Below are 17,028 nucleotides of genomic sequence, written 5' to 3'. Positions count from 1 at the left end.
TGCTCGTGTCACAAAAAGGAGAATCCATTCCTATAATAGGGTAATCAATCCGTCTTCTGGGATGAGTTGTTTATTATTACACGTCGGAAAATTAACTTCTCTTTTATGATCCTTGTAGTTTTTAAAGTGTAACTATTTTGCTTGTATAACAGTTGGGAAATTTTATCTATAAAGCACGTGATTTCGCGTGTTGGCGACCAATTCATACTTCCTTCATTCTTTCTCCCCTATAATGATAACGTCCAAGAGTTAATTAAACCTCGTTCTGAAGAATTGAGTGATTCCAACCTGCTAAATTTAAATGCACAGCGGGAAGATCCCGAAGAATACGAAGAAAATTTAACCACTGATAGTTAGCCAAAAGAGATTTCACAGAAACAATTTGAAAATATTTTTTGTACAATCAAAGTTTTTAAGAAGCAATACATTTTTTTAGAACCAGTAAAATTTGCAGAAGCGGCAATAGGGCCATACCGTCGGTTGTATGAAAAAAACAAAAAACAAAAACAAAATGTCCGCCAAACTACGTTAGCTCAATTCTTTGTTAAGAAGTAGAATAATAAATTTATATTCTGAATAAGTTTTCTTGTCTTCCAGCTTCATGGTTTTCCTTTAACTAGATCCTGAGACATACCCTAATTCCTTTTATCAAAAAAAAAAAAAAAAAATGAAGGGTCAAAAAAGAAATATGAAGAGCGAATTATACATGTTCCTATAGGTTATTATATTCGATTATTGCGTTTTCGATTAATGCGCCCGTTTCAAGGAACGCATTAGGCGCACTAATCGAGAATTGCTGCATTTTGTTAAGACAGAAACAAGAGTTATATAAATATATATTGTTTTTTGTCGCTTAAAGTTCAAATACGACTTACACGGATGTTCTTCGATTAAAATAGAATTATTTTCCAAGCTATTTAAATCACAAGAAGATTTCAGAACCTTATAATTTATATCAAACGATTTTTTTTCACGTTAAGCAGGTCCCAAAGTGGTTTTATACGCAGATATTTTTTTATGAACAGGGAATGAAAGTTTAGAACTCAGACATTTCATTGTGTGGAGTCTTCAGGAAAGTTTTGTTGGAGGTGGGGGGAGGGGGAGGGAGGGATAGGGAACATTAAAACGAAATCATTGTTGCTACAACCCCATCGTCCAAGGACCTCTTACAAAGAAAAAAAAAAAAGAGCCCACTAAATGGTCCCTCATGGCGGGCGTCTGGTTAATAACGTAGTTTTCGAAACAATTTTCGTCCTCTCTTTATCGCCGAGTGTCACGTGACCATTGTCTGTCGTCCAGTGAGCGCACGCGTTAAACCCGATTGGTTGTCCGTGCGGAAGATGTCGAAACAGTAATTTCGAAATAAAAAGCGAGTTTGCAAGAGCGGCTTTCATTGTATCCGAGGTTTTTATGAGAAGGGAGGCGCGTTATTGGAACGCTGTATCGTGCGACCTTCGTCTGAAGGGGAAAAACACTTGGCCGGACAGAGATAACAGCATCGTAAACAGCGCACTTCTCTTTTGACACTTTCACATCCTACAAGCCGGAAACTGCTCATTAGGTGTAATGAGGCAAACAGAAAATCCGGTAGGCCAAAGAGAAGTCTTAAAAAAGGGAAGAATGCAGAGGGTATGTAGGGACCCCTTGGTTTTTTTTTTGGAGGGGGAGGGGGTAAACAGTGTCAGGAAATATGTAAAGGACGAACTGCAATAGAATGGAACTGGTTTGCTGTACGCAGTATAACAATCGGAACCCTTTTCACGCTATCAGTCTCTCTGTGTGTGTGTGTGTCTTTAGAGAGATGAGAAGGAAGGTTTGGAGTTATTAAATTGAACAGAATTATAAAGCCGGAGGAAAACTTCCGTAAAAGTTTACTAGCGTACACTTTTCGACCAAGTATCGTAAGCATGTTAAAGATAAAATTATTCAGATAAAATAAAGTTAGGAAAGATTAGTTGATTTAAAAATTTCCATCGGCGACTAGAGGAAATTTTTCTAAGCCTTTTTTCGCCCGGTTTCCGAGTTAGTCGATCTCTAGCACTGGCAAGCGGGTTTTTCCTCCCCGAAACTCGGGTTTTTCGTCCCGTAAACTCAAGGAAATCGACCGTAGAACCCACATTATTTCAGCCATTAAATATATTGTGTTAGGGTTAGGGACCACGAGATGGCGGCACATTTCAGCCGTCTCTCTTCACTGTGCACCGCTTAATTAGTGATAGCCTTGGGCCATCTATCTCTGATTGGGTACCAGTGGAGATTGAACTGCCCACTCAGTCTCCAAAAGTTAGATAGCGCTAAATGGCCTCGCCTACTCCCTGTATACGGGAATAGAAAGGCGTTAGCTGATTTTTTATTTTTTTTTTAAATTTCCATCTCCCACAAAGGGGATAGACGTAGACCAGGATCTGTTTCTGTTACGACATTGAAGTAAAGATTCCCAGGTTTCTTTATAAAGCCGTTCCATGAGGAAACCACTTTTATGAAGAATTCTTGTCATGTTCCAATGAACTCTATGTTTGGTGTCGATAGCATGCTGCACGAGTCCAGACTACTCAGGCCCGTGGTATTTAATATAACACTTGTGTTCTTCTAGCAAATTCTTCTAGTTAATGAAACAATGCCTATGTGTCTATTATGGGAAAAAACTTTCAGCAATGATGTCATGAAGCCTGCAAAGATGAAAGACCATCTCGAAAGGATTCATTCTGATAAGATCTTTTTTTAAGGTGGTGAAAGAAAAGATCATAAAACGATCCAATTTAGAGACATTTTTAAAAGCACTTGCCAGTGGAGATTATGAAGAAGGACTGAAGGCATCATACATTACCTCTCTTAATATAGAAAAGAAACAAAAACCACATATCATTAGTGAGATCATCACCATACCAGCCATTAAAGATATGATTGAAACATTTTTTTTTATTATTGATAACATTTATTCATTTATTTAACATGATGGGGGTGTGGATGAGGGATCAACGATTCCATGAAGGGGTCGATGGTCTAAAAAGTTTGCCGACCCCTGTTCTAGCCGAGTAAAAGCAGATCTTCCTGTTTGTCCGAAATAAGATAACCCACAAGAGCAAGGAATCTGGAACACGCCTGGTGGAAGCTTGTCTTTAGCGGAGTGGGAAAGGTGGAGATTTTTCTGATGGGGCGAAAGGCAAAAAAAATATTCAGTGGCGATTCCTTGCTCGCGTGGTTGATCTTATTTCGGATAAACAGGAAGATCAGCTAATCTTTCGTAGCTTTATTTTGTCTGAATATACAGGGTGTCCACCAATGTTTACCCTGATTTCTACTGGCTTTAATACTTTAACGATGAAACTAACCGAATGAATTTTGTTGCAGGTAAACTTGGGCAATCATAAAGTTTCCATACTGGTATCGTCAATATCAGTATGTAAATTTAAAATTTTTAAATTAATAATTGTTATGCATTGAAGTCTAACTTTGTGTTCCATTTCAAGTATCCACTGAGGAGTTATAATATATTATAATGGGTAAACATTTTTGGACACCCTGTATATAATTTTCTTTATAATAAGTTAGGAAATTACTGACCTTTTATGCTTATATTAGTTACATAGGTGGCGCTTTTTTAGAATTGTTGGTTTGTTTAGATGCCTTTCTATGATCATCTGAAAATTGTAAAATTCGGTGAAAGATTCCAAGCCATAAGAAAAGAACGATAGATAAAAATATACGAACTCCAAGAATTAAAATGGAACGATAGAATAAATTGCCGATGAAATGAATCGACAAAATTTCGTATTTTTTTTTTTAAAAGCCAATTACCTACAGAAGACATGTTAAACCAGCTAATCATACTCATTCAATCTTCATTTTTTTAATAACCTTACCAGAAGACAGTTCGCGGTTTCCATGACAACTGATAGTTCTCACCAAATAGCTTATTGGAAAACATTTTACATCGATCGGTTTTCTCTTTCAAATCATTTGGCAGAGTTCGTCAATTATTACTTCCTTCTTTTTTTTTTTTTTTTTCTTCTTGGCGACGAAGCATCGAATAGTAAGATGAGAAAGAATTTTTAATCAAATTGATTCGCCATGAAAGTGTTTAAGCAGTTACTGAGAATGTGACCAGACTTTTTTAGATATTTGCACGTGAAGAGAAAAAAAAAAAGAGATGGGATCGATGTTCAATACATTCTTAATCATTAGCAGTTATCTTTTGATGTAAGACAAGTAATTATTCTCAATCTAGGCTGATTTTGTTTTCTTTAGAATTCATTGATATATATATATATATATATCAATATATATATATATATATATATACACGAAAACGGAACACTGTTTACAAGTTTTGCCCAGAATTTTTGCGCTAACTAGACTACATAACTAGATCACGATGAGTGTCGGGAAGGATGATTTCTGATGCATGCTCTTTTCGGCGCCAGTACAGCAGATGTGAATATTTTATGTCCTCTTAGAGAAAGCTGCTGATCTTTATAAGGGAAGTCACAAGGTGGGATGAAACCCGTATAAGTAACATTGGCAAACCATATCGATCATATAATATCATCCTAATACTGTTTAAACTTCATTACTTTGTGCTAACATTCTTACATTTTTTTAAACTGAGTTATAATTGAGTCGAAGCTTCAAAACGACCTTCAAATAAACGAGCATATACATTTATTGACTTGATAAGAGCACACGCAAAAACTTCTTAACATGCTACTTTAATAATCTCAGAAATATCTGTTTGATATTTTGTGGAAGGTGCGTGCTGTTGCCATGACTAACTGGTCCTTATCTCGACTGAAGAGTTTTAAAATTCGGTCGATTTATATCCCCACTTATGTTCCTTAAAAACTGGTCACTATTCTGGGATGGAAAACATCTTCTTACGAAGTATAATTGATAACTTTATTATCAAGAATATAACTATTGGAATATTTATAAAACGATTCATTTTTTTATAAGGAAACTACTAAGAAGCGGTATTAATGTTATGCAAATATGAGTTAACAGAATAGAAAGATCGCCACAAAGAAAAGAAACAGTTAAGTTAAAAAAAAAAGAAAGAAAAATCCTTATTACATACAACCTAGCTAAAGATATTAGAATTTATAATCCAATCGTAAGTTGTCCCTAATTTCCTTAGGGGGAAAAAGTAACATTACTACCTCTTGGTATTCGGAATTTTGCAGGGCTTTAATAACAATACACACACACACACTCTGGCTCGCGCGCCTTAATGAGAGGGTTGGGAAATCAAAACCAGCGAATAACTGAAGCATCATGAACACCGGAAGTCTCTCATTGACTCATTTCCTGTTTTTCTAGGATGAAGATTAAAGGAAGAGAAAAAAATTAGCCTTGAAATTAGCTTATCTGCTTTCAGCTCGTAACACAAAACTTCTTATTATTCTTCAGCGAATGCAGTGCACACAATCACCGACAGCAAGTTCTTAAGATGTTTGGGTACTTTTGAGAGTATTCTGCATAATACCTTGTGTTTATGATATTTGTTTGGTCTGTTTTCCGTGCGTACACATGATAACTCCTCTATGGATATGAATGCATTTTATTCAAATCTGATAATGGGTTTTTATTAAAAATTGTCGAAGTATTTCAGTTTTGAAAGGAAATGTTTGAATTCTTTATGTTAAATGGATTCAAACTTATATACAATTATCGGTTGCAAAAAAGACAAATAAATATTTATAGTTTAATTGTTGAGAAAAATGCGGGATCTTATGATTGTCTTTAAAACTGTTTCCGTATTTGTTTTAGGAGCATAATAGAATAAAAAAGGCATTAATTCTACCATTTTTATGACTTTTTTCCTTCTACGACTGCTTTCATTGTATATAACTTGCTTTGTATTGGCTGTTTACTAAAATTCACGCTACAAATGTAAACAAAACAAGTATGGAACATCAAAATAATCATATTTCGTGATAGCACTTTTTTAAAATGATATTATTTATAACTATATTTATTTATTCACTGAATTTAAATCTCTAGATCGGATTTTAGAATATTTACTGGAATAGTTAATTTATTTTCATTTGTTGCGTATTACATATGTTGATACCGTTATGTATTTCTCTTATGTCAATTTTTTTTCTCTTATAAAAGGGTCTGATTTAAATGAGATGATTCGAAGTTTTTGGAAAGATTCCAAATATCATTTTTCATTAAAATTTTGTTTTGGGGAAACCGTTTTTTTATATGAATAGGAGTTGGCATATTATATGTCAACAAATGAAACATAAATGCTTGCACATTTTTGTGCAACAGATCTTAAAAAACGCAGTCCTGACAAAATGAAATTTATACCTGTTGCACATTTTGTGCAAAGATTAAAAAACCGGTTTTGAAGAAATGAAATTTATACCTGTTTGCACATTTTGTGCAAAGATTTATTAGAACTGCCTATTTATTAAAAATAGGCAGTTCTAAATATGAAATTTATATACCTGTTTACACATTTTGTGCAAAGATTTATTAGAACTGCCTATTTATCAAAAATAGGCAGTTCTAAATATGAAATTTATACGTTTGCACATTTTGTGCAAAGATTTATTAGAACTGCCTATTTATCAAAAATAGGCAGTTCTAAATATGAAATTTATATACCTGTTTGCACATTTTGTTCAACAGATTTAAAAATAAGCAGTTCGAAAAAAAATTCACCATTTCTTGTATATTTTGTTTAACAGATTTTAAAGTAGGCAGGTTTCATCAAATGAAACTTCTAAATGCTAGCACATTTGCAAAGCGCTCTTAAAAGATCATTCTGATCAAAATGATAAGTAACGAGTCCTTAGTATCGCCAAATAAACGTTCTTACCATATTAATATTTTAATTGAATTAGTTGCCACAAAAGCAAATATAGGTTTAAACGAACATTATTTGAACGAGATGCAAATACACTTTGGTAATTTTTTTTTTAAAACTTGAATGAAATAACTCTGCTTGATATAATTTCGAAAGTTTTATTTTTGACAGAGTTAGCGAAGAAAATTCTTCAGGCTTAAAGAAGTAAAAAAAAAGATAAAAGATAAATTGTCTTCTACAAAGATAAATAGAGACTTGGGAGTTATAACATAATCAATAACTGTTTGCGCGGAAAAGTGACACGTACAGAGTTGGACAGTCCCATATCAAGCGTAAACACTGATGGATGAATGCTTATTGTTCATGGTCCGGAACAATGAGCAAATTAATGTCATTGATTTTCTCTCCACAAAAACCTCAAGACTTTACCAAAAGCACTGGGACGGATGGAAGAAAGAAACAAATATTTTTTTTTAAAAAAAGGTGAAACCGAATTAGCCCTACAGGTACAACTGAGATGCAGTTTACAAATCGGAAACTGAGTGGTTCAGATTTTTAAAAAAATGAAAAGAAAAAAACGACAACTGTTATGGGTTCGTTGGTTTGTTCATGATAAATCAGACGATTCAGTTTTTATAAACCTATATTCCAAAAAAAGGCTAAATAAAGCTCTCTAAACAGATTATATAGTATAAATAGCCTTAAACGTAAAATACGCGTAGGCTAATTTCGAATCAGAATGCTAAATCTTATTTCTTACGTTATATTTGAATGGACTAACTCGAATTAGGCAAAAGAATTAATTCTGAGGAGGCTAAAGATTGTTACGTTTAATTAGGTTGATAGTTACGAACTTTTGTCCTTTGGCTGATGACCGATGCATACATTGCAGTACCTTGAAGAGGTTCATGGGTAGCATAAAAGGGTAGGATAAAAAGAATATAACAACTGAGATAAATCTGATTAGCCTAATTTACATCTTTAGCCTTCTAAAAATCGTTAGCCTGTTTCGAGATTAGCCTATTATATATAACATCCAAAGGTTATTAATACTGTACAGTCAGTTAAGGGAGAATGATGTCCAATATATTGGACATCATCCTCCCTTACATGTTCAACGAAAAACTGCCAACTCCGCATGAGAGCAGCGAAACTTATCTTTAGATGAAAATCCTTATTTATGATATTTTATTCTTGCACTACAGTGAGAATCAAAACAGAGTCCTTTCAATATATAATAGAGTGCAATTCTGAGCTAACCATCGTTTAGAAGCATATGGGTATGTTCAAACCGAGCAACAGTAGACTGTCCAATATGCAAAGGAGATTGTTTTGCTGAAGAGGCTTTGTCTATTGACTGCAGAATTGCATAAATTTCATTGCCATAAATAAGACTACTGTCCTAATTATAGGAGGCATGAAGTAACTTGAAAACGTTCCCTATTTGGTCTATAGAGAGTAAAGTTTCCGGATTATATAAAATACATAAAATATATAAAAAAATTAAATGAAATAAATAATAATAATAGTATATCCTTAGGACAACACGACATTTGCGTACTGTCGGTTTACAATATGAAGACACACTCCTCCATTCATGAAATTATATTCATTGGACCAATTTCATATTACAAACAGTAGAATCTGATGATTGTTCCAGTAATGAGACACCAGTTTTCTAGATTTTGTAGTACCACCGAATACGAACTTTTATTATCAGGACTGTGGATTTAAAGTATTATTCATTGTATCTGTATTACATTGTCAAAGCAGACTGTTCTGATAGCTCAATAAGCTATAATACAGTTCTCTATTTAAGAAGTCTATTAGCATTATTCGGCATTATGAAAAAAATATTTTTTCCCTTTATTTTTATGGTTATTTAGTCATAATATTTAGTTGCTTTATTTTAGCATCACTATAGTATCTAATATTCCAGACAAATCACTGCGTCCGTAGCTCAGTCGAATTCGACGGAGCAGTTTGTTTGGAAAGGCATAGTTTCAATCCCATCTAGGACACGACAAACCTTTATCAGGGCATTTGACTCAACAATGAGTTAGTAGGTTTCAATAAGATGGTGACAAGGCTTTTCGTACAGAAAAAACGGCCATTAAAACGCACACAATTTGCACCCCCAAAAATATATTTAGACATAAGATTAACCACTTTATGGTCACAACCAGGGACCGAATCAACACCTTCTTGGGCCCCTGGCGAGAAGAGAAATGTGAGGCTCCTATCATATTTCCTAATGTTCAGTAATGATAATAATAATAAGATACTCATCGATTTTGATGTTATATTAGGGTTATGTAATATTTTAACCTGCCAATGTCGAGCATTGAAAATTTGTTTGTTTCTCTATTTAAAAAAAAATAAGAGAATAGGGCCCCCTAAAAGCGGGGGACCCGCCAGCCGCCGGGTTCGCCATTACTTAAAACGCATTGTGAGTCACAACAACCAATCTCGGGCCTTAAGCTATGAACATATAAACAATAAAGATATAATAATAATATAATCAATCACACATTATTTATACATAATATTTACAATATATACACGTACACAAACGGGCATACAGTACTCACACGTAAATATTATGTATTATATTATATATATAATATATAACCTATCCTAACTTAATATATAATTTATCATAACTTAACCTTAATTAGGATAAATGTTATTTATTTTTCGTACATTCCAACCTGTTACAAAGATATTTCATTTGAAAATTAAAATTAAAACAAAATGTTTCCCTTATTTACAAACAAACAAGTAAACTACAACAACAAAACACGTTTGTGTTCATTTACTCTGAATTCTTCCTTAATAGACACTGATGTTAACCGAGGAAGCTCCATCTAGTGTTTATAACGTGCATTATTATAGATATCTGGTGTAAACATTTTTAACGATTTTTTAAGAAGTATTCCCAGGTTCGAAAACCGAAAGTATATGTGTTACCAGCAAATTGCGAAAATCGCCATTCTATAGAATGCCGAAAGTGGGACGTCAAAGTATGAAAGGCTTAGATTTTCACACATTTCCTAGGCATTCTATAGAATGCCAAAAGGCAAATCGGCAAAGTATAAAATACTCCCGGCAGTGACTTTTAATGTCGCAAGGCAAGTGACGTGACTTTCGACGCTCGCCTCAAACAGAGAGCCAGAGCACTTCCTAACCTAACCTCACCCATAATGTCGCCTGTGGACATGAGAGTAAAGACGATGGAAATGAGAAAATAGGTTATGATGTTAATATTTTGTGTTGATGAACTTAACTTAGCAATTATTTTGTGTTCATGAACTTAACTTAATAATTATTTTGTGTTCATGAACTTAACTTAACAATTATTTTGTGTTCATGAACTTAACTTAACAATTATTTTGTGTTCATGAATTTAACAATTATTTTGTGTTCATGAATTTAACAATTATTTTGTGTTCATGAACTTAACTTAATAATTATTTTGTGTTCATGAACTTAACAATTATTTTGTGTTCATGAACTTAACTTAACAATTATTTTGTGTTCATGAATTTAACAATTATTTTGTGTTCATGAACTTAACTTAACAATTATTTTGTGTTCATGAACTTAGCAATTATTTTGTGTTCATGAACTTAACTTAATAATTATTTTGTGTTCATTAAAGCATTCTCAATATTGCTTCAATATTGATAATGCTGTCGAAGGTAAAATTCGATCTAAATTGAATCTGGAAATACAGGCCGAAAAAATGAAAATGGATTCCAACAATAAATTTTCTCCTGCACCTTTGGGGGCCACTGCGCCAGTTCCTATCCCAGACGTCGACAAGGGACGGGATGACTCACGCAATCTGCTGGCAGTTGTTATGAGTGTGACAGACGATGGTTTTTACCGACTTGGAACTGCTGAAGGAATTTTAAACCAAGTCTATGCCAGATCACAATTCACTTTATGTCCCAAGGACTTATTGAAAGTTGGAGACATTCCTGACCATGAAATAGCTCTCCGGTCAGCGGCTTCCGCTCTGTCCACGGGTAGCGGCCAAGGGTTCGTGAGGTGTACTTGCAAGACCAAGTGCCGAAATTTGAAGTGCTTTTGTATGAAAAAGGCAGTTAAGTGCAATTCAAAATGCCATTCCAGTCCCCCTTGTACCAACTAGTAGTTCAGCACTGGACTTTTTCTCTTTCTATAGAAAAATCCGGTATCTTACATTTTGTGCTTTTTACATTTTCACATACATCTTTTCAATAAAAGCCTTTTTCATACTTTTGTGACAAATACTATTGTGCCGAAATAGAATTTATCATTTTATACAATGCATTTTATACATCATTTTATACATACTAGGGAAAGTATGTAAAATATTAAAATAAAACAAACATTTCATACTTTGCCTAAAATCGTCACGCATTCTATAGAATGCCTGCTTTTCACACTTTGCCGGTACATTTGAAAAGAAAGCGGTGCTGCCATCTATGAAGAGAAATTTTGAATTAACATTTTCGTCAAATATTAAATTCTGTTTGTTTGGATATATTCTGATTTTTGTTTCTGCCTATGAAACACTGAGAAAATATTTAATTAATAAAAATCTTTAATATTATCAAACCATTATTCTCTGTAGAATTTTTTAACAGTTTTTTTTACTATTTTCACAAGCAATAATCACAATTTTCTTATAAATTTTTACGATCCATAATTTTCATCCAATTTTTCATTACATGAAGAAAAATAAAAATAAAAATAAAAAATCATTACATGAATTTTTATTTATTTTTTTAAACTTTTGTAAAGCTTGCAACCAAATATTTCATATGTATACTTTTTCACCTTGATTACATCCAAAAGATAATTTTTACAATTTGGCTTAGTTTAATAATATACAAACCATCATATAAGTACTGTATTCTTATTCTACACCACATAAAGGCATTTTTAGCACTTTTGATGATAATGGTTTGAGTAAATTGTAATTATGGCCGAATCAACTAAGGCAATGAGGACAGTGTTTATTATATTTGTTAACTTCGCATGTTCTCGGGTTAGTTTGCTTCTTCAGCGGTATCAAACCTGACTTCAGATAAGTAATTTATATATGTCAGATAATTTTTAATTTTACACCTTCTGTCCAAAAAGAAACCTAACTTTCCGAAAAATAGAAGATACTAGTGGCGCCACCTGTTGTGTCTTTTTGTTGTCGAAAGCGGCAACCTTCATTAGTGTTGTGTCAACTGTTTGTGACATTTGTTTCATTAGAAGTCGAGTTATAGTGCCAAGAGTCACAGTGTGTTTTGATGAACGGTCGGTCGTCACGATATTCATGCCGTACGCGACGAATTCTCGCTATCAATCGCTTCTGAACTTCGAGATAAAACTGACCATTGACCATTTGGCCAGATGGAACGAATTTTTTGTGGATAATGCCCTAAGAATCGTAGAAACAAATCAGCATTGTCTTTACTTTTGACTTCTTTAAGCGATTTTTTTTTTTTCCGGATGCCCCTCTTGTGGTGGTCTCCACTCAGCACTCCGGCGCTTTGTTTCGGGCTCATACTCAAAACACCACGTTTCGTCACCAGTAACGATCAATTCAAGGAAGTATGAGTTCTTACGAGCGGTTTAAATGAGGTCTTGTGGGGAACAAATTGCGAATTCAATTCACGAAGGCCCAAACTCTCGGTCAAAATGTTGTGCACAGCTGATTTTGGAATCCCCAATTCATCTTTAATCAATCCCACGGACGATTTCGGATTTTCTTTGATGAAATCACTCACTTTTTAGATGTTAACTTCGCTCAGTGCAGTTTTTGGACGGCCCAGCTTTTCGTCGTCGTCAAGCGACTCACGACCACTTTGAAATCGCTTAAACCACTCGCAAACTTGAGTACGGGATAAGCATTCATCACCGTATGCTTTTTGAAGCATTTCGGTAAGACGTTTACCAAGTTTAACACAAAAGTCAATCGCAGCTCTTTGTTTGAAACTCATTTTTCGACCGTTCGTCAAAACACACTGTCACTCTTGGCACTATAACTTGGCTTCTAATGAAACAAATGTCATAAACAGTTGACACAACACTAATGAAGGTTGCCGCTTTCGACAACAAAAAGATACAACAGGTGGCGCCACTAGTTTCTTCTATTTTCGAAAAGATCGGTTTCCTTTTGGACAGAAGGTGTATATGTCAGATAATTTTTAAATTTATGATTCACATAAAAATTGGTCAGAATTAAGAATATCACAAGTATGTATTTAGTAATTAACGCAAATCATTCTTCGAAACTTAGAGTTTAGTGTGCTTTTATTTTAGGGTTCAGATATATCTTGAGTTCTTTAGTGAAGAATCCCATGCATACAGTTGTTTATTTATTATTAAAAACGGTGAGAAGCCTAATATTCACTCAAGTTGGATCTGTATTTTCTCTGAGTGTGTTACTCCCAATAAATTAATTATATTCTCTCTTCAACCTCAGATCCTATCAGTAGTTTTGATGATGACATCACCTTCTCTTCTGCGTCTTCATTCTTGAAGTCTTGGAGTGTTCAAATAATTTCAGATTATCCGTAATATCTTAAACACGGATCTTACAGTCTTCACTAAGGTGAGTAGTACTTTATCTAGCCTTTCTTGGCACTGGCACATTATAATCATACCCGCATAAGTTTGTAAACACTTGGTATTCATTTTCATTCTAAGCAAAAAAAAAAAAAAATTCTCTTGCTCAATTCGTAACACTTTAAGAATAAGAAGACCACTTATTTAATACAAAACGACTCAAAATAGTATAATAGTTTTAATGTAATTTTCGGATTATTTTCGGTTACGTTTATATATTTCGTTAAACCAAATTCTAGTGGTGCCATCTATCGTCACGTCAGTGAACCAAAATTCTTGTATTTCTCTCTCTCGCTTTGTTCTTCAGTTTGCATCTTGTCTATTTCGTTCGTGAGAATGTTTTCCCTCTTTACTGGTTACACTTCTGGATGTTTAAAAGAATCTCTGCGCTATAAGTGGTCAACCTTGTTCTCCTATATGTTCAGAGAATATTCGTAGCACTTGATAATCCGGTATTGCGTACTTTCCTATTTCTGTCATGCTTTGGACACTGGCTGAAGGTGTGCCGTCGTCCACACGTCGAAGCACTTGTTTCAACTTGGCCTGTGATTCCTCTGACCATCTGACAGGTAACTGTCAGATTCCTAATAATTAACTAACTAATAAACTATCCTAATAATTATTAGGGTTTAATTGATTAGGGTGGATGGCAGCGCCCCTGTAAAAGAACCACACACGATCCAGGCGTGTGTGGTTCTTTTACGATAATAAAAATTTAAATTATTTGAAATTTCTTAAATAAATTTTGACAGAACAGCCACACGTTGGTTCGCTCAATGTAACGAACAGGGGGTGTTGACTAGGCAGGATAATCGTTAAAAACTCGAATATTCAAAATTTTCTCAAAAGTTAAAGGAAATTTTGATAAAGCCACTTCACTTTAATCGTTGAATGTAATGATACAGGGATTATAGCCTTCTGACCGACCCGAATCGCTAACAAAATTAAAACGAGTTTTAATTAAAGTTAAAATTTATTTTTCAACTAAAGTTTAAAAAATTCTTGCATTTTACAAGTTACTAAATTCTTAGTAACTTGTAAAAGTTTTTTAACATTTTTATAAGTGGAACTATCTTTTAAGAAAATAAAAGAAACTCAAGATAGATGAGAAAATAAGAAAAGAATTCAGAAATAATTACAACATATTAGAATAAATTAAATTGCATAAATATACTTGAAATTTTTTTATTAAAATTTTGGGTTTTGATTTCATATTTTGGTTTCTTAACGTCTAATTCCGCACCTATATCATTTTCAATAGCTATTAACGCCAAACTAACAAGTCTTTGTGACATGCTTGTTCTTAATTAGGTTTTAATCAATTTCAACTTGGAAAAGTTGAAATTGATTGAAATTCACCGCTTGCTACACTAACAGGTAAGGTTCGTAGTATTCTTAAAGCAATTGAAAAGTTAGGGAAAGATAAATTATTGGACACAATAAAATTAAGAATATCGAAAGGGTTTTGAATATTTAAATTATCCTTCCTAAAAATATCCCGGAAAGCACATAACACGTCATATAGTTCCATTGCATTTATGTCTTTATTGTCGCCATCCTTCAAGAGAATTTCTAAATCGTCACAATTTTTTCGTAAATCTTCGTTATTAATTTGTAGTAATCTATACAAGAAATTGAAATTATCATAATATGTTTTTAGTTGTTCAAAACGTTCTATTAACGAACACATTGCAACGTCTAGAAGTGTATAAAACACATTCACTGTAAATTTATTTTCTGGCGATTGTGGCGTTTCGTCATGAACTCGTAGTCAAATTGTCGTGTCTTCTTTCGTCGTCGAACTTCCGTACCAGTTTTAAATTCTTGTTCTCCATCCACCTCTTCACTCAGTTCTTTTGCCGTTTTTAGAACTGCTTTAAAATTTGTATCTGATCGATACTCTTGTAAGAATATTTTTAAGATTTTGATAGATTCTAAAGCAAGTGTAATGTTCATATTTTTGTCTTGAAGCATTTTACTCACAGGGTTTATTCTGTTAAGTAAATCATGCCAAGTTATAAGAGAGCAAATAAATTTGTAGTCCTTCATTTTAGCACATAATGTTTGTGCTTCATGCTGAGTTTCTTTATTAAAATTTTCATTATTTAAAATTTCAAAACGTGCATCGTAAATTTCTCCTAACTGACATCGTAGAGGGTGGATTGCATTAATTTTACTTTCCCATCGCGTTTCTGATGGCTGTTTCAATGTTAATTTTTGTACGAACTTTAAAAGGATTGCCCAAGGTTTGTAAGAGAATGAAAAGAAATTGTATATTTCTTGAATAATTGCAAAGAAACTAATTGTATCTGCATTCACTTTGGCTGCATCGTTAATGATTAAATTTAGAGTATGAGCAGCACATGCACGTAAAAAGCTCCAAGAGTTTTGTTCAAAAGCAAATTTTGGAGCCCATATTTTTTCCCTTTCATATTTGCCCCATTGTCATACCCTTGACCTCGCATATCTTCAATGGGAATGTTCCATTTTTTTAGTTGTTGCACATAAACCACGTCCTGTGGAATCTGATATATCTGCAAAACCTAAAACGTTTTCCCTGATCTTGACAATTCCACTGTCACAGGAAACAAAGCGAATAATAATGGTCATTTGTTCTGTTTTACTTGCATCAGGTGTGCAGTCGAAAATTATGGAATAATATTTAGATTTTCGAATTGATAATAAAATTGTATCCCTGATTGCGTTATCTAAAGTTTCCAATATTTCATTTTGACCGTCTTTACTCAAATAGTGTACGCTACTGTTTCGTTGTAGGGCCCTTTCAACATGATTTTCCATAACGGGATCAAACTTCGCAAACAGTTCGACTAATTTTAAAAAATTGCCGTTATTCCTTTCATATAATTTATCAGATTATCCTCGAAAAGCTAAAGTTTGACTACCAAGAAATTTTATAATTTCAATCAAGCGTTCTAAAACACTCGTCCAATGATTCTTTTCCATTTCATACCTGCGTTGAGTCTGGCAATCAATAGTAGGTTTGTTTTTTAAATTCTTATCAAGTTCCTTCCATTTTAAGAAATCTTTCATGTGAGTTAAACTAGTCTCATGTCTATGCAAAGTTGTACTTACATTTCTCCAATCGTCATAATCTTCTACAAGACTACTTGATTCAGTAGGTGCGAAATGTTTGCAACAAAAGCAAAAAACAAAATTTAAAGTTTCGGAATAAATGAGCCATGTTCTTGGCACGAGCTCCCCGTTTTCCTATTATAATACGTGTCGCCAAATTTACGACCATATATATCTCTGGGATATATTATATTTTTCTTTTGAACAGGCCTCATTTCAATTAAAACAACTCGTAATTTTTCATCAATATTTCCCCATTCACCTGGATCTTCTAAATTTACAGAGACTAACAATGTGTTAGTTTCGCGGTCAACTACAACTAAATCTTCTCCTAACTGTTTTTCACTTAAATCATGCGTCTTGTTATCTTGTTCAATAGTTGCAATAGTACTTTCATGAAAACTGGATGATGTGCACGGTTCTTCAACTCTGATTTCTGATGTATCGAGTTGGTTGCAATCTAGATCAGAATATTTTAATATTTTAACAAATTATAAGATCCCTAG

The 17,028-nt window shown here is 33.6% G+C and overlaps 1 long non-coding RNA gene across 1 annotated transcript in view; it reads right to left on the bottom strand.

Annotated features, from left to right (window-relative positions):
• The window catches only part of LOC150095926 (uncharacterized), a 161,875-nt gene that overhangs the window by 143,900 nt on the left and 947 nt on the right, over nucleotides 1-17,028 (bottom strand). The gene's annotated exons all lie outside the window — the stretch shown is intronic.

Source organism: Typopeltis vanoorti, chromosome 19 (genome assembly GCF_054136105.1).
Source record: "Typopeltis vanoorti isolate ZY-2024b chromosome 19, IOZ_Tvanoo_1.0, whole genome shotgun sequence".
NCBI classification, from domain to species: domain Eukaryota; kingdom Metazoa; phylum Arthropoda; class Arachnida; order Uropygi; family Thelyphonidae; genus Typopeltis; species Typopeltis vanoorti.
Note: the sequence above shows the minus strand (reverse complement) of the source record. Positions and strands in the feature narration are given on the sequence as shown.